Source organism: Peromyscus maniculatus, chromosome 7, assembly GCF_049852395.1.
Source record: "Peromyscus maniculatus bairdii isolate BWxNUB_F1_BW_parent chromosome 7, HU_Pman_BW_mat_3.1, whole genome shotgun sequence".
Taxonomy (NCBI): Eukaryota; Metazoa; Chordata; class Mammalia; order Rodentia; family Cricetidae; genus Peromyscus; species Peromyscus maniculatus.
In genome coordinates this window covers 80884515-80908416 of record NC_134858.1, presented here as the reverse complement: position 1 = coordinate 80908416, position 23902 = coordinate 80884515, and the positions used below count along the sequence as shown (strand labels likewise).

The window sequence follows — 23902 nt, the reverse complement described above, 5'->3', positions numbered from 1 at the left end:
AGTTCCCATTGGCTGCTGGCTCCATACGGCCATCCCTATTGGCTGGTGTGACACCGGAAGACGGGATGGCCCGGCGAGAGGCCTCAGCCATTGGTCGGCCGCTGAGGCGGGGCTGCGACCCGCGAGGACAGTTGGTGCGCCAAGCCCGGCGCCCAAGGCGGACCGAAAGGATGCCAACCTTCCCGAGGAGGGACCCCCGTCTCTGGACGGGGTCGGTGAAACTAGCTGCTGGTCAGAGTCCGTGGAAACTGACTGATTTCTTTCTGGATATGTTGGGTTTCATTATAAAGAAATCATAGTGCACTTTCCGGGCTCAGCTGAAATTGATCTGTAGGAGGGTGTGAACTTGACACATGAATGATGCTCCTGCCTCGGGGTCTGGGCCTTCGTGAGCACATCTTGAATATAGTTTGAGCGTGATTTTTGGATTCTGGAGCGACTTTGGGGATAAAGGGTAATCGGAACGCATTTGCACGTAATTTATTTTTTAAAAGGAATATTCCGAAGTGCATGCCAATGGGCTATGGGCGGCTGGATGGCTAATTTTCCTTTAGAAGTTGACAGTGCACACTAAACAGCATTAATTGCAGTAGGCAAAGAAGCTAAAAAGAAAACAATCTTTTTCACGGGGGCTTTGAAGGTCTCTGAGCCTTGTCATCCAGATGGTTTAAGACTACCCAGTTCCTGATTTAAGACTGTTAGTGCCTCTCTGGATTTCAGCCTCTGTATGTAGAGAATCGAATTCTTGGACACAGATATATTCTGATCCATTGCCCATCAGAGATGATCATTCTCATTTCTCGCCTCACTTCGTTTTTCCACTTGTGCACTGTTTCAAAACTTTTGCTGACATATTTTCCTTCAAGTAACAGACGAACCTGCCTAAATATTGTAAATGGAATTTTCTGTAGTTACAGTGTATCATAGGCAATAGCGGTTGTCCTTTAGTGAAAATGAGGAGTCCCTCAAACTGCAGTGAAATACTTAATATCACTTTAGTTAAATCTGGTACTCCTCAGTCAAAATAGCTCACCCTTATTATTGACAGAGTTAATAGAAAGTAGTTTAACAAACATGGGTGGACTACTTTCAAAGAAGGATGCTGGGGGAAAGTTGAGAAATATGCCATTTCCCTGTCCAACTGCCTTCCACCATCTCCAACGGAGGCCTGTGGCACTCAGGGACAGCTAGCACTGTGACTAACTGAGCACTCAGAATGTCCTAGGCTGTAACATCCTATTCTGTTTCAATGCTTGACTTAGATATTGTTGGCCGTCATTTACACTCCAGAAGAGAGATTCAGGGAGTAGAAAGCGGTGAGGTAAGGACAGAACCACAATACCGTTAAATTCCAAATCTAGCATCTTTGGAGTGTTTCTATAACAAGGTAATTGAGCAGTATCTAAAAATTCGGAAATTCCCCAAAGAGATCTAATTGTTTGTAACATTTTCAGTACCCTTATTACAGCCAGCAGTGTTATTCACCCTCTCATTAAAAACAATACTTGCTTTATTTGACCCTGGGGAAAAAAAAGACCAAAAGAATTTATAAAACCCCAAAAATAAAAGCCAGTTTTACTGAGTTAGCTTTTTAAAGGGCTATCTCAAGTATTAGATAATAATTCAACTTTCTGTATGACATGGTTTTGGTCTGTCATTTTGTTAAGACTAGGACTTTCTGGTTATACCACTTCACTTCACCATGTACTACAGAAGATACAGCTTTTCAGGAAAAAGAGGAAATGAAGCTACCAAATCACATGCTAATATTTCTGCTAATTGAATCTATTTAACTGCATCCAGATTTGCTGTTTCTAAGGATTATGTTTGGAGATGACTCCTCACCAGTGGGGACTCTGGGGTTGTATTTTTAGTCTCACGGGGATTGATTCCTCTGTTGCTGCTGTGATTTCAGACTCTATTGGCCAGTGAATGGCCATTTTTCTGCAGGACTTTGTCGTGTTTAATGCTCTGTGGTAATGACACCAAGAATATGAAACTGTTTCTACAAATATTCCAATTCTTCCTGTGAGTTAACTACTACTACCTAAGAGTCGGAGTCGGAAGGATTTGTTAGAACTTGCAAACCATTCACTAGCCAGAGGCATAAGTAGCCTTTCTGCCATCAAACAATATAGAAATGACAATGACCCCCAGTTATAAAAGGGGAGGTGTCATATATGCATATATATGTACATAATATAATCTTATCACAACAGTGGATCATCCTTAGCAAAAGTTAAGTTGTTCACTAAATACCATTCTTTTAAAAAGTTGCGTGTGAAAGATACCTAAAGTCCCAACATTGTGAGGCTCAGGCAACAATATCTCAACTTCCATCCTTGGCTATATACATAGCAAGATCCTGTCTTAAAAAATACCATAGAACTGTCACAATGTTTATGTTTTTTACCTAAATATGATAAATAACAAAGTATGACAATTAAAAAATGGAACTTCCTGTTATTCATACTGCTTTAAATTTATTAATCAATTTTTTTGTTTACTGGGTAAATAGGTTGTTAGCATATAACATTAAGTTTTAAAGAACATCTATAGTAGGTATTTTAAAGAAACCAACTGGCTTATGAAACAATGAATTTAGGATAAGGTTCAAGGCAACTGAAGACCTAGAAGGTGGGTTGTTAGGAAAAGAAATGCAGTCCAATCTGGTTATCATTGTTCATCGTTGTGGTCCTGAGAGCTGTTGATTATTACACTGTATAAAGGATGAATTGTTGAATACTTGATGACATTTTTGAGTGATTTACTGTGTTAGTGGAAAAAAGAAACTGAGTCACTTAGATATTCACTAGTAACTTTCTTTCAAATCGGAGGGTGAATTATTGATAGCATGTGAATTTTGTAGAGTTTATTTCAATGAGAGGGTGGACTTTGCATCTGTGTTCAGTTTTTTTGAAAAAGCCTACATCAAAAGTTGAATTTCACTCAGATATTTTTATGGATCAATCTGGTGGGCTTCTTTTTAAATTTAAGAAAAGCACATAATCCTAAGTTCTCCAGTCTGAAAAACCAGAAAATTCAATTAATTTTTTTCCCATCCTTTGATACATCTCAATTCAGAACAACCACCCATCTTAAGTATTCACAGTTCATGCTGGTCATAGTACCTCATGGGTCAGTGCATGCTTAGACTGTTTACACAGAGGTGTAAAGGGAAGCAAGGATGGGTAGCCGGCTTCTGAAAAGGAAAATGATGCTGGACCAGAAGCCTGCATCCTCAATCCCAAATCTGACTTTGCCTCTTATTAGCTGTGTGGCAGGTACAAAGTTTTCTTTAAAGCTTAGTGTCTTTTTGTTTGTCTGTCTGTTTGTTTTTCAGTTTTGTTCTGGTTTTTTGTTTATTTGTTTTGTTTTTAGGAAAGCAAATCACAGCATCATTTGCCACTGCTATCTTCTGAAATGAAAGCCGTGTATTTAAAACACAGGAAGCAGATTTCCGCAAGGAACTGCTTTCTATGAAAGGGCGTGATGCAGAGCATGGCAAGGAGGGCTGGGTACTCGTGGACTGGACTTCTATGCACTTGTTTCCCTCTCCTCTCCCCTTCCCCTCCCCTCCTCTCCCCTCTCCTCTCCTCTCCCTCCCCTCCTCTCCCCTCTCCTCTCCTCTCCCCCTCCTCTCCCCTCTCCTCTCCCCCTCCTCTCCTCTCCTCTCCCCTCTCCTCTCCCCCTCCTCTCCTCTCCCCCTCCTCTCTCCTCCCTCCCCTCCCTCCCCTCCCCCTCCTCTCCTCCCTCCTCTCCTCTCCCCTCTCCTCTCCTCTCCCCCTCCTCTCCTCTCCTCTCCCTCCCCTCCCCTCCCCTCCTCTCCTCTCCCCCCTCCTCTCCTCTCACCCTCTTCTCCCTCCCCTCCCCCTCCCCTTCTCTCCTCCTCTCCTCTCCCCCCTCCCCTCCTCTCCTCTCCTCTCCCTCCCCTCCCCTCCCCTCCTCTCCTCTCCCCCCTCCTCTCCTCTCACCCTCTTCTCCCTCCCCTCCCCCTCCCCTTCTCTCCTCCTCTCCTCTCCCCCCTCCCCTCCTCTCCTCTCCCCCCTCCCCTCCCCTCCTCTCTCCCCTCCCCTCCTCTCCTCTCACCCTCTTCTCCCTCCCCTCCCCCTCCCCTTCTCTCTTCTCCTATCCTCCTCTCCCCCTCTCCTTCCCCCCTCTCCCCTCCCCCTCCCCTCCTCTCCCCTCCCCCTCCCCTCCTTTCTCTTCCCCCTCCCCTCCCCTTTCCCTGACTCCCCACACCTTCTAAGGGAGTTCTAATGAAATTGCTTAGCTTATCTGAAAATCCTTGGGAAAAAAACATATCTCTGGTCCTTCTCATTTTAAAAAGATCTGTGGTTACATGGATACAACCTCATTTAGACATACTTGTCTCTTTTAGCCAGGATTAGTATTTAATCAAGAATGAGAAAGTACTGTAAGTTCAATACTCTCCATAGACTGGTACATTGGTGTTTTTGATCCACATTTACAGTTTCAAGCATCGTCAGATTTTTATAAATGAAAATGAACAGATAAATTCAGGCATTCAGATGGTTTCTAATGTTATCTTTGCCACGGTACTAGGCCTTTGTCTTCAAACAGTATCTTGTACAGAATCCTAAATCTGAAATTAGGACTGCCCTGCTTGGTTGGGGACTCAATCTCTTTCTCTCTGTGTGTCTGTTTCTCTGTCTCTCTCTGCCTTCCTCCCTACCCTACCGTGTGTGTGTGTGTGTGTGTGTGTGTGTGTGTGTGTGTGTGTGTGTGTTTACTTTTGCCAGTTTGGTTTGTATTTTGAGACAGAATCTCACTAGGAAGTCCAGTCTGGCCTCTAACTGGCGGTGATCTCCCTTTTTGGTCTCCTGAGTGCTGGAATTCCAGGCCTTCCTTGTAAAAGCAGGCCTTCCTTGTAAAAGCAGGCCTTCCTTGTAAAAGCAGGCCTTCCTTGTAAAAGCAGGCCTTCCTTGTAAAAGCAGGCCTTCCTTGTAAAAGCAGGCCTTCCTTGTAAAAGCAGGCCTTCCTTGCCCCACAAAACTGAAATGGGAAAAGGTGGAGCCGCTAGCAATTCAGCATCTCCCCAAAATGGTGGCCCTCAAGAATTCTCTCAATTACTTGGCAAACCAAGGTGCACCAATTAAATGCAAAGGCAGCTCCAACCCAACCATCATCACCTCAGTGACGTGCCCCAATCCACCTGCAGCGGGTGCGAGAACCGGAACGGGCGCAGCACCCAGCACCGCACGGAGCGTGGTCCTGGCTCCCCAAGGCGCTTTGCTGCCCTGGCGGTAATTGACCTCACACTGGTCCCAGATCAGACACGGTGACGATATTCACCGCACAAAACCCAGAAAATTGCCACAAATCGGAGTTTTTCCCAGAGCCAGTAGTTAGCCCTTATCAGCACACCTCTTAATCCAGGGATCCCTTCTTAATCCAGTCTGCTCCTTCTGCTCCCGCAGCAACCTGAGGAAGGACGCGCTGCATTTTGATAGGAAACAAAATTTTAAGTTAATAAAAAAATAAATAAATAAAACCCCAGTGGAGCTGTGCTGCTCATGAATTAGAACTTACTTTCCCCTCCCCCAAAGCAATTTTTTCAGTGGTATATGCCATTGCCTATTGCCCAGTGGGTGACCGATTCCTTGATACATGTCATTACTTAAAGCAGAGGGTTATTTTGAGGAATAATTTTTAACAATATGCAATCCAGCCAAGGAAAAGCTCTAGGAATTAATTTTTATGTATTTGAGATCACACAGTTTCGAGTAATTCAAAGCTAAAGCCTGAGCATTAAATTAAGGAGTGATTGTCGAAAGTGCCGCCTGCGGAGCAAGCGGTCTGATCTACCTTCTCTCGGTCTCCCCCAGGTTCTATTTGTGGTTCAGAAGGTGATTGAAAGGACGGTGACCACAATGCCGAGGTCGCGATGGCCGCGAGTCTCCCCGATTTAAGCCTCCCACCTGAACCTCTGGGTCATCTGAGCCATGACGGTGACTCCTCCTCCTCCTCCCTCCATCGCTGCGGCTCTTTGTGGCGCAGCATCTCGCTGGGCTCAGGGCCTGGCCATGCCTGTGATGCCGGATAATCAGCCGCCCTGCCGGTCCGTGGGCATGGAAGAGAAACTAGCAGCCTTGCAGTCATTTGGACTTGAACCCATTAAAATGATGCATGATTTATTTCTCAGGTGATTTCCAACCACAGCTTTCAGATGAGTGAAATCTGGGAATAAACTAAATTTTTCCTCCTTTCCTTCTGTTTTAACTGTGGGCCTGTCTTACTAAATATAACTTTTTTTTTTTTTAATTTCAGCACCTGAAAATTTTATCTTGCTAATTAAAACAGTAGGAAAGCAATTTTGGAAATAAGATTCCATAGGAAAACAAACTGTAAAAGACACTTTCAGTTCTCTCATACCTAACTAACTGTTGATCAGTGACCTACATCATAGAATGAAAAGATGTGCCCAGTCTGTAAAGATGCTTGTGGAGAAGTGTTGCCCCAGACACTGGCCCATTAACAACAGTAGTTCTTGAAGTGTCGTTGTTGTTTACTGGTCTGCAAATGCAGTGTTTAATAACTGGCTGCCGATCTTTCTCTGTCCAAAGGGAAAACTTGAGCCTAGGTCCTGAGCCCGCTGTTAACACTTTCTAGTATTGTTTCGTGTTTGTTAGGTTTGGTGGTTGTTGTTGGTGGTGGTGGTGGTGGTGTGTGTGTAGTGTGTGTGTGTGTGTGTGTGTGTGTGTGTGTGTGTGTGTGGAGTGTGTGTGTGTGTGGAGTGTGTGTGTGTGTGGAGTGTGTGTGTGTGTGTGGAGTGTGTGTGTGTGTGGAGTGTGTGTGTGTGTGTGGAGTGTGTGTGTGTGTGTGGAGTGTGTGTGTGTGTGTGTGTGGAGTGTGTGTGTGTGTGGAGTGTGTGTGTGTGTGTGTGGAGTGTGTGTGTGTGTGTGTGTGGAGTGTGTGTGTGTGTGTGTGGAGTGTGTGTGTGTGGAGTGTGTGTGTGTGGAGTGTGTGTGTGTGTGGAGTGTGTGTGTGTGTGTGTGGAGTGTGTGTATGTGTGGAGTGTGTGTGTGGAGTGTGTGTGTGTGTGTGGAGTGTGTGTGCTTGAGGCATTCTCTACTTCAGGCTAACCTTGAATTCCCTGGTAGCTGACAATGACCTTGAACTTCTGGTCTTTGTGCCTTTACTAATCAAGTGCTGAGATTATAGGCCTGTGCCACCACCATAATTGATGCAAGGATAGGCATGGAACCCAGGGCCTCAGGCATGCTAGGTGAGAACTTTGTCCACTGAGCCACATCCCAGACATTTGCTAATACAGTGTTACTGGAAAACATCAAAGAGTGGGCAGGCTTTTTGTACAAAACTTTGCAAGCAGTGGTCTTAAGTAAAGCATTTCCATTCTGTCAGCATCCACTTATTAGTGACTGACTACCCAGGAATCAAAGAAGCAGGTCGTGATATCTCTCCCAGGAAAGAAATTTCTACATACCCAACCTGGAATACCACAATTAGTAACTGGGACAAAGGGGAGGTAGATCACAACACTGTGACATTAATCCAAAATAGTTAGGGAAACCCCTATAATACCAATTAAACAATACAAACAGTGGGGGAAATTATCCATCTTCAAAGTATCTCAGGCTTCCCTTTCCCACCTGCTGAACAGAATGTTGGCTGGGATGTTCTCACCTTGCTTCCTTGACATTGTAACTATTACCCTCAAATAAACCATAGATAATTAGGACTACCAACAGGTTATCAAGTCCCACCCTGGAGAATGCCTCTCCTCAGTTTCATCAGAAGAGGCCTGAGTTTCGGAAAGTAGGAAAGAAACTCAAGTTGCCTTTGTGTAGAGGGTATTGTTGTTATTATTATTATTATTATTATTATTATTATTATTATTATTATTACTTTTCTGGAGCCCACTGGGTGGGAATGAGAGGTGGAAATCCAAACAAACATAGAAATCTATAGTATCTAAAAGAAGGGGATGTTAAGACCTCATGGCTACTAAATTAAAGCCTCATCAGCGTTTTGGTGTTGACCTTGAGATAGAGTTTTGTGGTTTTGTTTTGTGGGGTGTCTTTTTGTTTGTTTTATGGGGTTGTGTGTGTGTGTGTGTGTGTGTGTGTTTGGTTTTTTGTTTGTTTTTTGAGACAGAGTTTCCCTGTATAGCCTTGGCTATCTTGGAAATTCCTCTGTAAACCAGGCTGGCCTTGTACTCACAGAAATCCACCTGCCTCAGCCTCCCGAGCACTGGGATTAAAGGCGTTGTTGAAAGAGTTTCACATTGGTGGGAGGAGACTCTTTGATGCTAATGTAGAGTTCCAGTCTAGCAATATCTGAAACTGGAACTGAAATGACCCTGGCTAGTAAGGCTTTATGACCCAGCAGGCTCAGATGAAAATGAGGACCTGGATTTAACTAAACTGGTTTAGTTCTCCATGTAAAAAGACATGAAAAATGCCACCGGGGCTTCCTGATTGCATGGGAAGGAAGGAGATGTGTGAAAGGGGTGGTCAGAGAGATGCAGTTAGGAGGGTGAATGCAGGTAGCCTCGAGGGGATGTCTTCCTCTTTCTCAAAGACAGAGGGGACCTGGTAAAGCTGAGCATTGGCCAAGGCAACCACACTTTTGACTCCTTGGAGACATCGAGGCCTCTGGAGCATGGTCTCAGCTCAACATGCTGAACTTTAGCAAGACAGCTGACATCCTCCTGCCCCTAACAGTGCCCCCTTGGGCCGGGCGGTGGTGGCGCACGCCTTTAATCCCAGCACTCGGGAGGCAGAGGCAGGCGGATCTTTGTGAGTTCGAGGCCAGCCTGGTCTACAGAGTGAGATCCAGGAAAGGCACAAGGCTACACAGAGAAACCCTGTCTCGAAAAACAAAACAAAACAAAAACAACAGTGCCCCCTTGGGTGAAAAGCTGATGCCAGCCCTCTCTGCCCTCCCCACATCTGGAGTACACCCTCTCCCCTGTTCTTCAACTTAGTCACTTTTGTGGTCTAGATCCTGGTGTGTGGGGAAAGAGAAGAGATGAAGCAAGAGTGTTTGACAACTGGGCTATGTTTCAAGTACTGCCTAATCAGAACGTTATGGGATCTGTCCAAGATGTTAGAGTGGTGGGAACGCCTTTAATCCCAGTACCCTGGTGGCAGAGGCAGGAGGTTCTCTGTGAATCTGAGGCCAGCCTGGTCTACAGATGGAGTTCCAGGACAGCCAGGGCTACACAGAGAAACTCTGTCTCAAAAACCCCAAAACAAAACAAATAAACAGACATAAAACTGTCTGTGATGGTTTTCTGTTGCTATGAAGAGGCGCTATAACCAAAGCAATTCAAAGAAGAAAGTTTATCTGGGACTTACCATTTCAGAGAGTGAGTCCACAGTCATCAAGGTGTGGAGCATGGCAGCAAGCAGGCAGGCATGGCTCTGGAGCAGTAGCTGAGAGCTTAATTCCTGGCCCCCAACACAAGGGGGAGAGAGAGAGAGAGAGAGAGAGAGAGAGAGAGAGAGAGAGAGAGAGAGAGAGAGAGAGAAAACAATCACTGGGAATGACCTGGGCTTTTGAAGCTTGCAAGCCCAACCCCAATGACAATGATGTACCTCCTCCAACAAAGTCACACCTACTAATCCTTCCCAAACAGTTCCACCTACTGGACCAGCACTCAAATATATGAGCCTATGGGGGCCATTCATATTCAAATCATCACAATACCCCACTGAGACATCAAAGAAATTATACAACCATCTTATCATTAGCATAAAAATATTTAGTTTTACATTTTCACTTTATAGCTATGCCCATTTGTAAAGTATTGTTATATCATAGGACATTGGTATTGTTTTTTTAAAAAATGTTTTTACAATGCTAGTGATGGAACCCAGAGATCTGCACATACATAAATCCTCTATAGCTGAGTTACAAGTTAGACCTGATTGTAAGTATCAGCATTTGAATTATTAGTATTTGTTTGTTCCTGTAAATATTATTATTGTTGTTGTTATTAGATATCCACTGTCCTTGGATGCAGACTCTGAACACTTAGTCATGAGAAGATGGTTTGGAGTGATGCTGAGCCAGCTGATGTTTGGATGCTGTCTCCTCCTAACCCGGCAGCATTCCATTTTATCATTCCAGTGCTTTTCAGCCTGTTCTGTGCTAGCAGCTGCGGTTCAATAAGAAAAAGAAGGCCCCCATCTTAGGATGCAAGCATGACCAGGACAGCAGGTCCGCTCTGCATCACTCCAGATCAGAATGCACAACACGTAGAAAACCCAGAAAATCCCTGCCATATGGAGGCGCTAAGTAAATATTCTCGTAAACATGAATAAATGGATGTAATCTGAAGTAGTAGTGGGGCCCAGCTTCAATTCCCCTTTTGTTTATGAAGCACATTTTATACAAGTTGGTTCTAATATCAAGACTATAGAGGGAGGTTTTCCTGTGTCCTGCCTGGTCCAGCAGTTGCTCGGTCCCAAGTAAACACACAGAGGCTGTAGCTGGAAGTTTCTCTGGTCCCACCAGGCACTGTGGTCCTGCAGCTGCTTATAAAATAATCACTCAGAGGCTTATGTTAATTACAAACTGTATGGCCTATGGCTTCAGCTTCTTTCTAGTTAGTTCTTTCACCTTAAATTAGCTCATTCCTATTAATCTGTCTGTTGCCACGTGGCCATGGTGTTACCAGCTGCTGGCATCTCTCCCAACTCCACCCTTTGTCTCTCTGTATCTTAGCTTGTATCTCCTGCCTGGCTGTAAGCTTTCCTGCCATAGGCCCAAACAGCTTTATTTATAACTCCAATGGGAGCCACACATATCCACAGCATATAGAAAGACATCCCGTAGCAGAAACTGGCCCAATAGCAAAAGACAGATGCAAGGGAAGAGGGACCTCAGGCCCCTGTCACCCAGACAAAGACTAATCTGATCTTCCTTCTTCAAATGATCTGAATTAATTAGTCTAACTGATAAGAATCAAGCTCATGACAAAATGCCCCAAACCAAGCAATGGCCATGTGGAAGAACTCATTCAGGGTGTTGATACATGATGTTCTGACCTGTACATCTAGACTTTTACCTCCCACAATTTCAGGCAAGTTTTTAAGAAGCTGTCAATTAATTAAATGTTTAAAAGACTGAAGGATGTTAATGGTGAGAGTCATGGAATGAGTTTGAGAAAATTCTGGAAATAATATAAATAAAATAGAAGCACACTAGGACTAAATGAAGTAAAAGTGACAGCCCCAGACTTCAGAGGTGACGGGAATCCTTTCCAAAGGACACATAGGGAAATTCCAAGTTCAAAGGCAATGTCTTTAAAAGTTATTCTAGCCGGGCAATGGTGGTGCACACCTTTAATCCCAGCACTCGGGAGGCAGAGCCAGGTGGATCTCTGTGAGTTCGAGGCCAGCCTGGGCTACCAAGTGAGTTCCAGAAAAGGCACAAAGCTACACAGAGAAACCCTGTCTCGAAAAAAAAAAAGTTATTCAAGAAGGGGCTAATATTAAAATAATTAAATTAATTATTTAATTTATAAGCAAAATTGAAGTGCTAAGCCATCCATCTGCATCCTCCTCAACCTCCTTCCCATCTTTTCCTGTAGTTTACATTTCCATATGAAGTCCATAAACTCAGCACCAAAGTTTATAGCCAGGAAACAAACATCAGTGTTACAAATTTTAATAATTAAAGAAATCACCACACTCGGGAAAGGAGAAACATAGGCAATGTCCATATAACTAAGACATCTTCATCTTTCAGAAGACTGGGTGAATGTGGTCCAAAATTAGTAAGTCAAGAACTGGACAGAAATATGTTGTTACAGATTAAGAATAACCACCAAGCTGGGCAGTGGTGTTGCATGTCTTGAATCCTAACACTAGGGAGTCAGAGGCAGGAAGATCTCTGTGAGTTTAAGGCCAGCCTGGTCTACAAAGCAAATTCTAGGACAGCCAGGGCTACACAGAGAAACCCTGTCTCAAAAAACCAAAAAGAAAAAAAAGAAAAAAGATAAAGAAACCAAAAGAGTAACCACCAACACAAACAAGGATGCTTTAAGACCATTTAGTCGGGTGATGATGCACTTCAACCCTCACTCGGGAGGCAGAGGCAGGCAGATCTCTGATTTCCTGGCAAGTCCAGTTTACAGAGCAAGTTCCAGGACAGCCAGGGCTACACAGAAAAACCCTGTCTTGAAAAACCAAAAGTAAAAATATAAAAAAATTTAATAGGCATAGTAATGGTGATTGTGTCTGGTTAGGAGGTGGGAAATGGAGATAAACATGTCATATAGACACCTGTGTATGGCTTAAAACGCTTTCTGTTTACATATTTCTTTAACAAAAACAAATGGACTTTTAAATGACTAGCGAAAGAAAACATAAGGAAATGCACTAACATGTCAATAGTATTTTTTTAGATTAGGATTATGATAGCAGAAGAGCTTTGCTTGTTTTCTAAAATTCTACATTTTCCGAGTTCCTTATCTCCATTATGTATGTTGGGGAGAAGACATTATTAAGAAGATGTCACAAGAGTGAGTTTGCTGTCAAGCATCATACATTTAAATGAAGGATTTAAAGCAATATTTTGTTTAGCTGAATGGAAGAGGATAAAAGGAAAGGCACCTGCTGCTAACAAATTACCAAAGAGATGTGGACTCGGGAGGCCAGAGAGGGGCATCAGATCCTCTAACACTGGAGCTAGATGGTGCTGAACTGCCATGTGGGTGCTGGGAACTGAACCTAGGTCCTCTGGAAGAGCAGCCAGTGCTCTTAACCACTGACCCATCTCTCAAACCTCACCTTGTCTTTTGTAATGGGGTCTCTCCCTGAACCTGGAAACTCACTTATTTGTCGAGAGTGGCTGGCCAGCATACCTGAGGGACCCATCCGTCTGTGCCTCTCAGCATCAGTCTGGCAGGTACATGCTACCTTGCCTGACTTCTTCCATGGGCAATGGGCATCTGAACCCCATTCTTCAGCAAGCACTTCGCTAATGGAGCTGTCTCCCCGGCTCCAGAAGTGCTGGGTTTTCAAGAACATTATTTTTTTCCTTTAGATCTTTAAAGGCTGCTTTTAATTCCATTCCTCCCCTTGGTTTTTTCCAATGCTGGCTATTAAAAAAAAAACAGTTTAAAGAATATCCAAAGCCTCATCATTAATGTGCAGAATGGAACAAGAAAAACATTCAGGGAGCCAAGCAGGCGTGTGCACTCGCCCATGTAAAAACCAGCTGGAAGCAGAGCGAGAGAGCTCATGCCTGTAATCCTAGCACTGAGGGGCAGAGACAGGAGGATGGGCATGGTTGTGTAGTAAGATGCTGTCTCATAAAAAGAAAGCCCATAAATAAGAGAGAAGAAAAGTCTCCTGAGGTCTTTTCAACTGAGGTTTAACCTCTCAGAGCAGGATCCACAAAGGAGCATCATTCATATAACAGCTGATCCTCAGGCCCCAATCCAGACCTATAAAATTAGAGTCCCCATTTCAGTCAACCCATACGCTCAGAGAACTTTGAAAAGTATTGATTTAAGAGGATCTGCAGTTGCCTGGGGAAAATTCTCAGCAGTTAAAACAGGATCCCTGGGGCCAGCGAGATGGTTCAACTGATGAAGAGTGGGTAGCACAATCTGCAACCTGAGTTCAGCCCCCGGAAGCACATGAAGCTGGAAGGGGACAACTGACTCCCCAAAGTCGTTTGTCCTCTGACCATCTCTCCAGCCCTGGGATCTTTTTATTATAAGAAATCGGAGGGATAGGAAAACATGACTTTTAAGTCACAAAGTTTGTGTTCAAGGACATAATGTATTCAAAAATATTAATAGACCCCTTCTGATTTTCTCTTGACAAATACTACTGACAGTCGCTTGAGAGTTCCTTTTTCTGAAGTAGTCTTTAAAATTCAATAGAAGCTTTATTGAGAAGGCAGCAAGATGAAATAAAGAATGCTGATTTAAAATTTGTAATTCAAATGTATTTTTCTCAAAATCCTAAAGTTCAGTCAGTTGGAATATAAGTTAAAGATATAAGATGCAACCGCTTTTTACATTTCAGAGTGGTGTAGTTAAGAGATTTGAAGTTAAAAGTCAGAAAGATCTGGCTTTCACTCAGAAGTTGCAAATTGGTACTAGTCAGTTATTTAAAGTCCCCCCAATCATGTGTGTGAGCCTAGCCTCCAACGGATGAGCCATCTCTCCAACCACAGTCCCTTGGCTGGAAATGGAAAACATAATATCCACTTCATTGGATATTCTGAACATTAAATTAGGTACTTTCTCATATTTTCATGCACTTGACCATAGCTAAAGAATGTGAATCAGAGGTTATTGTAAGGTAAACATTGCTATTTCAGGAACTTTCTTATAGTTAGCAGCATTTGTGTAGATGACATAAAAGAAAGACATCTTTGTACAGTAGCCACATTCTGTGACCTACATAAGCAAAAAGCTAAAAAATGTTTCATGTGCTTAGAAAGGAAAATTGAATAAAGAGGTCAGATAACCTCAAATTGATTTATAGGCTATTATTAATATCACAAAAACCACTGCTTTAAATAATTTCAAAATTATCATGAAACATAATTTAATCACATTGCCATTTATTGGATTTCTATTTCCTTTTATAAATAACTTCATGAGAATTTTATGTTTTAATATTATATTCTTTAAAAAAAAAAAAGAATAAACTGGTCGGTGGTGGCACATACCTGTAATCCCAGCACTTGAGAGGCAGAGGCAAACATCTCTGTGAGTTCAACGCCAGTCTGGTCTACAGAGTTCCAAGACAGCCAGGACTACACAGAGAAACCCTGCCTCAAAAACAAAAACAAATAAATAAACAAATATCTTTGAGGACAAAAATTATAAAAACGGAATGGCTCTAATGTAGGACACATTGGTTTTAAGACTTTTTGATAGACTAGAAACAAAAAAAATTAAGCTGATTTCTACTCTAAAAGAATATGAGAATGGCTGTTCCTTTACCAAAATTCAGTATTTTCAGTCTCGAAATATGAAATGGAGTAACAAAAGAGGAAGTTGCTTGCATCTCATACTTCATTCTGATAAGATTTTAAAAGCATCTAATGATGTTAGGCTCTTATTAATAATGTGATAATTCCTGTGTAAGCAATTATCTTCCAATTTTATTAAGGTATTTAGTATGGCACTACAATATTAATCTACTTATGTTTTAAGGTAATGTTTCATAGTATTCAGTGTGCCTGTTTTCCTCAGTTTAATGTTCGTCTTTTGAATATGACTGTAGTTTTGGATTAACAGAAACTGTAATTCTCTTTGGTCCTGGGGATTGAAGTCAAGTGCCCTGCATGTTAGGCATGTCTCTAGTTTCTAGGACAGAAATTGCAATTTAAGGATCAAATTTATCAAATCTTCTGTGTGAGTGAACTGTTTTACTGCTTCAATTTTAGAATATTTTTATGTTGCCAAAATTTTCTATTGCTTTAAATTTGTGCTTCTTTTTTATGTTTGGAATTTTTCTCCTTAGTTTTTAGGTTCATGTGACATGATGGGAGGTACAGGATGTAAATACAGACTGCTCTAGCCACAGGGGGTACTTTCTGGGATCACAGGGTGAGTAATATTTTCTCTGTATCATGTATTTTTTTGTAAGTAATATTTTTAAAATTTCTTCATACTATATTCTAATGTTTGGGCATGTTATATCTTTCCTCATAATTACTTTCATTTTAAAAAGACAGTTTTTCTGTTTATTCACCTAGTCTGGGGAAAATGTTAAGGACATAAATGTATAATGATACAGCAAATTAAATATAACAATGTTTGCAAAAAGAAATTTGAACATAAAAAGAGTAGAAAACATGCAAAAACATTTACTCTGTCTTTGAATGAAAGAACAATGTTTTTTTTTTTTCATTTTTTCTTTTGTGGTACATGTCCTGATTCATAAACATGTTTTATGACTAGAAAAAGAGCAACTTTGAAAATGCAAAAAGAAATGTGTACTGACTTCTACAAGGATTCTACTTTTCTGCCCATGTGAGGGATGTAAGAGTAATGATGGTCATTTTATGGTTCCTCTCTGACCACCGCACAGAATGAGACTCCTAGATGTAGAGCCAAATAGCATTATATACCCATCAACAAATCCTAATGAAAACACATAAAGGTTTGGGGGTTTTAAACAGCATGTTTAAAAATATATCTGCAACTTGTATTCTTGTAGCATTTCATAGATCATTTCAAAACTAATCAATGATAAATGATAGGACTGGGGAAAGAAACCAAATCATCATTGTGAACCACATTTAAGTTTATTAAAATCAAGAGCTATTTCTAATGTTTGTTTTTTTTAATTCATTATTATTTAGGTCACTCATGAGAAGAAAATTATTCATACTGTCCTGAAATGGAAAAACTTTGAGCTCCTACAGAACAACAAAAAGCATGCAGTCATGGGTAGTCAGAGAACAACTGTAGAGTGAAAACAGAAATGTCAGGAGCTATTAACCGAGAAACGAGTGGACTGGAGCTCTCCCCCAGGAGTGCTCCTGGACTGTAGCAACCATTACCAGGCGATAGCCTTCCAGGGGTAATTATGTCAGAATATTTACATTTGTACTGAATGAGCACCAGCAGGAAGTGCATGCCATCAGTACCAGGGAAGCTTGCTAGGACACAGCCACGCTTCAGCCAGGAAACATTACATGTCCAAAGAATGCCTTTTTCCTATGTCAATTTTAATATTTTATGAGATAATTGTTCATTTATATGTCTTGTTTGGCAGATAGAACTTTTTTCATCATGCCATTCTGGGAGAAAAGTTGTACTAATTGCAGGAAGTTTGGAATTCATCATGCTGGAATAGACAAGCTATTATGCATATTACAGTTTATTATTTTGAACCTCACTGATTTAAAGACTTGAGATTGTTCAAATCCAACTGGGCTATTGCTTTCCTTAGAGCCATCACGAAAGGAAATGTTTACTATGCAAATTAATATCATAAATGAGACTCTCCTAAGAGAGAAAAGTAATTTGAACATTTCAGCTACGGGAGTCAAATGAATTTCTCATGACTAAGTGATGTAAGGGAGGAGGGAATATTGCCACAGGGAAAAGAGCCAAGGTGAGGCTATGTACATAAGCCCCTGCTGGGAGTATTGCAGTTTGGGTTACAGAAGTGCGTGAACAGTGAAGATCACAGCGATGGCCCAGGCTGTCTCTACACAGAAGGGCCATCCACTGGAAGATGAGGCGGCATTTGCCTAGGATGCTGCCTAGTAGGGATAATGGAAGATCCTGGCCTCGAGCCCAGCCCTGCATGGCTGCAGAAATACACCAGACACATGTCAAATTCACCATACTTTTGAAAAGGGTAGATCTCATTTGAGTGAATTTAACCAGAGTTACATTAATTAATCTAATCATATTTTACTTAGAGAAAACACATATTCTATGTAAGTCCATTGTAAAATAAGACTCGTGCACCACAAGAGTACTAAGTGGCCAGCAGACCAGCAGTGAAACAGCTGTTGTTCAACAGGAGACTCTGAGGACAAAGGGAAGGGAATCTATAGAACTTGGCCCTGTGGGTATTTTCAAATTTAACTGTTATTCATGAAACTACTCAAGCATATGCACCACAAAATAGCATAATAAATCTCTATGTTATCACCAAGTGAAAACAATCCTGACTACACTGGTGGCCCAGACTTCATTTACAGTGGCACGACAGGATGTGACTGTTTCTTCTATCATAGTATCTGACACGAACCTAATAAACAGATGAATGGACGACAGGATTCACAAATTCAAAATCAAGAGGGAAAGAAATAGTTCACAGTATTCTAAGAGGGAGAAAGGGGCTAAAGCTGTTAGGGAACTAGTATTCTAGATCTAAATAATAGAGCAACTGATACGTGAACCTGGAAATTAGAACACATCATATGCTTACTCTGCACTCACAAAAATATTAGAAAGGAGAAAAAAATAATCAATCTTCATGGGCTCAAAATTAAAGAAAAAAAAGGAAACAAACAATATGTATTAACTTCCCAAAGAGTAGGAGAGAACCCCCTTGGTTCTGTAAACGAGTGAATCAGAAACAAGAGGAAGAAGTGGAGGAGATGGGGGAGGAGTGTGGGGGAAGTGAATGTGTCACAAAAGACAAGGAAGCTAGGCTGAAGGGAGGCCCCACTTGTCAGCACTCAAATAGTTAAATATAGTAATGAAAATAAATCATATTTATAGGAACCCATGAGATTGTATCAATAACACACATACCCCCATCCATAACACACATAGACCCAAAGAACAGATATTTTAATACAGTAAAATGCTAGTGCTGACTGTTGAGTATAGGGGATGTACTGGAGATGCAAAGTTATTATTTTGAAGTCATGATTAAGGGCTAAAACAGGCAAGCAATCAATGTATTCCAACTCTGTGAGGAGCAAAATATTTGTAGGGTTTAAAGTGTCTCCACAGAGATCCCTTCATAGCTGCCAAAATAAAAACTACTAACTATGTAGTGGGAGGAAAAGACAGCACCTTGAATAGATAATAAAAAATTAATACCACTGACATCAGCAACAATGGACACGGACAGAGCAAGTCTTACCAGCTAGACAGGTAGGGCTTTCCTGGGGCATTAGCCTCAGCTGAAGAAGACACTAGTGACTCAGAGGAGCCCAGCTGCTGATTCCTGAACAATGGGAGCAACAAACTGTTATTAGTTGGCAGATGGAGTTTGGTTATTTCCCCCTGGTCCTGGGTACAGGTTCACAATATGTTTTCCCTCTTATATACAAACATCCTGGCCTTGAGGGCTGTGGAAGAACTACCTGGACTTGACCCAGAAACTGGTGAGTTCTTCCTGCTCTTGGCATCAACATCATGCATAATCACTCTGGCCTTGGGCTTGGTGTGGACCTGAGATGATAGTAATGGGGGGGGGGGGCTTTCAGTGCTTGAGCTGCTGAGAAAGCACAAGTATGGGGGTCATGAAAGCCATATCAGCTCCAGGGGAGCAGTAGAACAAGCTAAACCTGTACTATGGTTTGGGACAAAACAGTTTTTAGATGCTCAACACATCTACAGGTGTGGAATTTGAGCCAATGCTTAGGGCATTAAAGGAGTGTGGTGGTTTGAAAGAAAATGGCCCCCAAAAGGAGTGGCACTATTAGGAGGTGTGGCCTTGTTGGAGTGGGTGTGGCTCTGTTGGAGTAGGTGTGGCCTTGTTGGAGGAAGTGTGTCACTGTGATGGGAGGGCTTTTGACGTCTCTGTCGCTTCTAGCAGGAATCTTAAAAGTTCTTATTAATAAAATCAAACCCGAGGCGAGTTATTGGGGTCCATGCTGGTAGATCAGAGAGACAGAACAAGCCACAGCTATCTCACCTCGCCGGATCCTCAGCTGGTCTTGTCTCCTCAGACTGGAGGCCTCTGAGTCCTCATCCGGAATGGGTCTCACCTGAACTGCTGCTCGAAAGCCTGAAGCTTAACCAGCCAAAATCTTCACCAGCCAAAAACTTCTAGTTTCTGGTCCTCACACCTTATATATCTTTCTGCTTTCTACCACCACTCCCTGGGATTAAAGGCTGGCTTTCTGGGATTAAAGGCGTGTGTCACCATGCTTGGCTATTTCCAATGTGGCCTTGAACTCACAGAGATCCAGAGGGATTTCTATCTCTGGAATGCTAGGATTAAAGGTGTGAGTGCCACCATTTTCTAGCCTTTGTATCTAGTGACTGTCTGTTCTCTGACCCCAGATAAATTTATTAGAGTACACAATATTTTGGGGAACACAATACCACCACAGTCGCTCCAGCTACACCCAGTGACACAGACCACTTCCTGTTGCCTGGGGTTCAAGATGTAGGATTCTCAGCTCCTTCTCCAACATCCTGTCTGCCTGCATGCCATCATGTCACACCATGATGACTTTGGACTAAATCTCTGAACTGTAAGCCACCCCAGTTAAATGTTTTTTTCTTTATAAGAGTTGCCATGGTCATGGTGTCTCTTCACAGCAATAAAAACCTTAACTAAGACAGAGACAGGCCTAATAAGTGCCACTGTTTGATGACTGTCCAATTAGCTTGTTCATAGTAGGTGTTCAATAACTATTGACTCATTGGCTTTATCATCTGTTTTGTATAGTCACTTCCTAGAATCTGGAACTTTGTGGCCATATCATTAGGACTTATTAGCTTTTAACTATTCAGAACAAATGCTCTTCTAATTTTAAACATCATATCATATATATGTATAGGAGAATACCACTGTTTTAGTCTGGATGGCTTATTAAGAAGTGAAGTTCATGTTGGCTCATGGATCTGGAGCCTAGGACATCTGGAGTCATGGTTCTAGGATCTTCTCAGCTTTGGTAAGGATCTTGTGTTGCATCTTAACATGGTAGGCACATGGGAAGGACAAAAAAGCAGAAGTCCACCCTAACAACCTACTTTCTCAATAATCAGTCCAACACACAGAGAACTAAATAATCAACTAAGAATTAACCCAATCCCATGAGAAAAGCATTAACCATTTTAACTACCCAATCATTTAGTAAAGATCCCAATCTCTACAATAACAGAAATTGGAGTTTGTTATGAGTTTTAGTGAGGACAAATCATACTCCAACCACAGAAACCCTTCAGAAGTAAACAAGACATTTAGATAGAAGAATGTAGTGAATGCAGCTTTAGATGATTTGATGGTTGTAATTTGGAGTTTCTCTGTCCTGCCCCATCCTGCAGCCAATTCCAAATAATCACTCAGAGGCTTATATTAATTATAAATGCTTGGCAGATGGCTTAGTCTTATTACTAACTATCTCTTACATTTAAATTAATCCATTCCTATTAATCTATGCATTGCCAAGTGACCCATGGCTTACCAGTCCTTTGGCATCTTGCTCCTTGGTTAGCTGGCTTGCCTCTCCCCGACTTTGCCCTTATTCTTCTCTTCCTTAGTTTGGTTTTTCCGTTTAACCTTATCCTGACTTGCCATAGGCCAAAACAGCTTTATTATCAACCAATGAGAGCACATATTCACAGAGTAGAGAAGGGCCATCCTACAGCAGATAGTCAAATTTGCTTCTATTGAATGATAAACACTGTGACCAAAAACAACTTTGGGAGGAAAGGGATTATTTCAGTTCACAAATCCCAGGTAACAGTCCATCATCACTGAGGGAAGTCAGGGCAGGAACTCAAGGCAGGAACCTGGAGGCATGAGGAAGCAGAGGCCATAGAGGAATGCTGCTTACTGGATTGCTCAGCCTGCTTTCTTACACAATTCAGGACCACCTATTCAGGGTGGCACCACTTACAATGTACTGGGTGCTCCCATATCAATCAATCATCAAGAAAAGGCCCCCACAGACTTGCCATTCTGATGAAGAAATATTCTTAATGTATCCTTTTCCCAAATGACTTTAGCTTGTGTTGAGTTGAAAAACAAAAACACATTCATAGGAAAAACAAAAGATTTTTACAGAGATACATAGCATAAAAATGGTAAAACAAATGAGCTAAAATATAAGCAACATTTAAATCTGAGCAATGGTATATACTATGTATCTTTCTTTTTCTTGCTATTTTTCTGGGTTTGAAATTGATTCCAAATAGAAGGCAAGGGGAGCTGGGGTCAAGGTATGTTTTAGAGGAACCAGTGGGGAAAAGAAGGTACCATCTTGGGAAACAGAGGGAACTACAAACTCAAGAAGTAATGTCCTAATAGGAACTAGATGAAAACATAAACTCTGAAGGAAGGCAGTTTAGACATTGACGTGAGGGAAAGCTGGACTGATTGTGAGGCTGGGAAGGTTAAGTAACCTGTTAGTGTACAAATGACTAGACTTGTAATAATATCAGAGTAAATAGAGATCACTGGATGCACCCTCTCTGATGATGGCCAAATAAGGCACCCATCTATGAGTGTAGCAGAATATCATTGGGGTCATTTTATTGTTTGTTTGTTTGTTTAGACCAGTAAGATTTGGTTTTACCCTAGGTCTCTGGGCTATCTAGTCTCTAGTTCTTGGTCACCTAAGCAGTGTCAGGTACAGGTTCCATCTCTTGCAGTGGTCTTAAGTCAAATCAGACACTGGTTGGTGACTCCCACAAGCTTTGTGCCACCATTGCCCTAGCATATCTTGCAGGCAGGGCAGATTGTAGATCAAAGGTTCTCTTAGAAAGATGGGAATTGTTCTACTTCAAGATCCAGTCTTGGGCGTTTACCTAAAGGATGTTTCATCCTTGTTAGGATCCTATACATGCGCAGCTCGGGGTCTTGTGTCTTACATCATTAGGGGATGCTGGTGACTACGTGGTCATGAAATCTGTGCCTTAAAAAGCCAGACACAGACCCCCACCCTCTCTTTGCTTTCTGCTCTCTCTCTCTGTTCACTCTCTACTCCCTCCTCTCTGCCCTGCTCCTGCCATCTCTCCCTCCCCCCAGGCCTGGCTCTCCTCCCTCCTATCCCCTCCTTCCTTCTAAGAAAGCCCTCTGTAACTCTAGTCATCATGGCCATGACTTGTGTCTTTTCCGCCGGTAACCAGTGCCACCAACCAGTGCCATTTATCTTTCAATCTTGCCACAAGGACAGATGCTCAACCATGTTCTTTGCTGCTCTATTCATAATAGCCAGAAACTGGAAACAACCTAGATGTCTCTCAATAAAAGAATGGATAAAGAAATGTGGTACATTTATCTATGTACTACATATTTATTATTCAGATATTTTAAAAAATGACATCATAAAATGTCCAGGCAAATGAATGGAACTAGAAAAAAAAAAAAACAACAACAACAACAAAACCATACTGAGTGAGGTAACCTAGACCTAGAAAGATAAATATATGTATTCACTTATATGTGGACATTAGCCATTAAATAAATGAAAACTGATAACCCAGAAAGATTATGTTTAGAGGAAGGGACTGGGGAGGACACATGAAATCTAATTGATTTTATGAGTGTAGTGAGGAAGAGGGTGGGAACTAAAGGAACAGATAGGGAGGGGGATTGGATATATGATTGAGGGAGGGAATTTGGAGAAAGACAGCTAGAATTGAGTGGAATTTGAGGGGTGGTATGGAAACCTAGTGCAGGGGAAACTTCCTAAAATATATGAAGGTGATCTGAATGAAGTCTCCAGATGAGGAAGATGGAGTTCTAATTGGCCATCTCTAGTTACCAAACAAAGCTTCCAATACTGGGACTGGGTTACATCCAATTGAATTGTTGGCCAAAGAAAATCCCCAAACAACTCAGGCTGTTTGCAAGACAATAGGTTGCTCTTCACCAACTGACAGCTGAAGACAACATCCACACAACTCATTGGAGATGGAGAGGTGCAGCTGGTGCCTACATAGACCCTTCACCCTCCTGTCCTAGTGTCTTTGGTACAGGAAGGGAAGGTGCTCTGCACAATACCAAAAGAGAAATGTAAACATCAACCAAGGGCTGGGTATGGCAGCACATATCTACATTCTCATCCCCGGAGTCTGAGGCAGAGGAATCGAAATTTTGAAGCCAGCTTGGCTTCTAAATCAAGATCCCGTCACAAAAACGAAAATAAAAAAAGGAGAAACAACAGAGTTTGACTGATGAAGCTTGTGAGATTTAGACAAGAATATTTTAAGTTTTAGTTCAGATGTTTAATTAGTAGTTTTTAATTCCAAGGAATAGAAAATACAACTCAAATTGTCTAAAGTAGCACTATCCAACACTAACTGAATATAAATTATATGTGTAATTAAAACTTTGTCCTAGCTGTGTTGGGGGGAGCAGTGAATGAGATTGAATTTTAATCATAAGTTTTATTTATCCAACTATATCCAAAGTACATTTTGCAGTGTCAGCATATAGATGGGCAGAATATGGTGGGGGAAGGCTGGAAGAAGTATCTCTCTGTGCATCTGGTAGAGTTGGAG

General features: G+C 41.9%; 1 protein-coding gene and 1 long non-coding RNA gene across 2 annotated transcripts in view; one reads left to right on the top strand and one right to left on the bottom strand.

The window, feature by feature from the left end:
- Lca5 (lebercilin LCA5) overlaps window positions 1-5961 on the bottom strand; it is a 55496-nt gene extending 49535 nt beyond the window's left edge. Inside the window, exons 1-2 of the mRNA XM_042281371.2 lie at window positions 5830-5961; window positions 5389-5460 (exon numbers count right to left, since the gene is read on the bottom strand). The gene's annotated coding sequence lies outside the window, so the exon portion shown is untranslated. The remainder of the gene's footprint in view (window positions 1-5388; window positions 5461-5829) is intronic.
- On the top strand, window positions 91-6231 carry LOC121831170 (uncharacterized). Its single transcript, XR_013052863.1, has 2 exons — window positions 91-454; window positions 5850-6231. It is a non-coding gene; the product is annotated as an uncharacterized LOC121831170 (long non-coding RNA).
- Window positions 6232-23902: the final 17671 nt, after the last annotated feature.